This window comes from Rattus norvegicus, chromosome 14 (genome assembly GCF_021556685.1).
Source record: "Rattus norvegicus strain SHRSP/BbbUtx chromosome 14, alternate assembly SHRSP_T2T, whole genome shotgun sequence".
In the NCBI taxonomy this organism is placed as follows: Eukaryota; Metazoa; Chordata; class Mammalia; order Rodentia; family Muridae; genus Rattus; species Rattus norvegicus.
Window position 1 is genome coordinate 77,388,326 of NC_141547.1, and position 1,204 is coordinate 77,389,529.

A 1,204-nucleotide genomic window follows, 5' to 3' on the forward strand; every position below is an offset into this window, starting at 1 on the left:
AAGAATCACAAGCAATAAATGGGTTTTATGTGCTTGAAAGCTTTGTTAATAGAACTCCAGGTCCAAGAGGTTTAAGCCCAGTACAGAGAAGAGGCAGGCTCTAGACTTGGGTCTCCAGAGGGCAGAGGGGTCAGAACTAATGTCTCAGACACTGAGGTGTCTGTGCCTGGGAGCTGGGTGCTTGAAAAATATTTCATGGAGCAAACTATGTCTCCAGAGAAGATTTATTGCTAAAGCTTACCAGAAAATTGTCCCAGGACCTCTCACTGGGCCCTGGGACTAAAAGGTGGACAGTGTGATAGGAAAAAACTCTGTTACTTTTCTTCTCTCTGGGAAGCCTTAGGAAATCCCATCATCCCCCCACACTCCCCATAAAGGACAGCAAGAGTCTCCAGCTCTAGGCTCACTTGTGAAGATGCAGGGTTCAGAGAGTGGAAAGTACTCAGGGAGGCCTGGCAAAATGGGCCCGGTTGGGGCAAAAAAATGATGCTGTGGTTAAGAGTGTGGGCTACTCTTCCCAAGGATCAGGTTTTGACTCCCAGCACCCACATGGGGGCTCACACTTCCTATAACTCCAATTCCAGATGATCGAATGCCCTCTGCTGCCCTCTATGGGGATGGCATGCAGGTAGTACATGTATGTATGTATGTATGTATGTATGTATGCATGCATGCATGCATGCATATATATGCAAAACACTCACACACATAGAATAAAAATCTGTCCTTTTAAAAAGACAGGCTGGATGATATAATCTCATCTTAACATAACTTGCTACCAGAGGCAGACAGGTTGGGTCTCCGTCACACCGCGCCCACTGCTGGAACCAAGTAGATTCTCTGGCGCTGTTTTTAGTAGTGCTTTGGTGTGTTTAATAGGTTCTGAAATGCTCTACTCAGTGCGTTTTCTGGTGCTGTGTAGTAGGTTCTTTGCTACTGTGCTTAGTAGGTTCTTCACAGCTGTGTGTAGCTCCCTTCTCATGTCTCTCATCTTTGGATTGTGTGCTCTCTTGAATTCCTGCAGAGAGGCCGAACACCCACATGTCACTGTGAGAGCTGCCCTGTGCTAACTCATCGGTATCTCCTATACTTCCTGACCATAGTGGGTCTGTGTGGAGCAGCAGACACAGAAGAGTAGACTGGGAAGGCCTGGCTTTACATTTTGACCTTCTACAAGGAAGGTCTAATGCAGATAGATTCCACC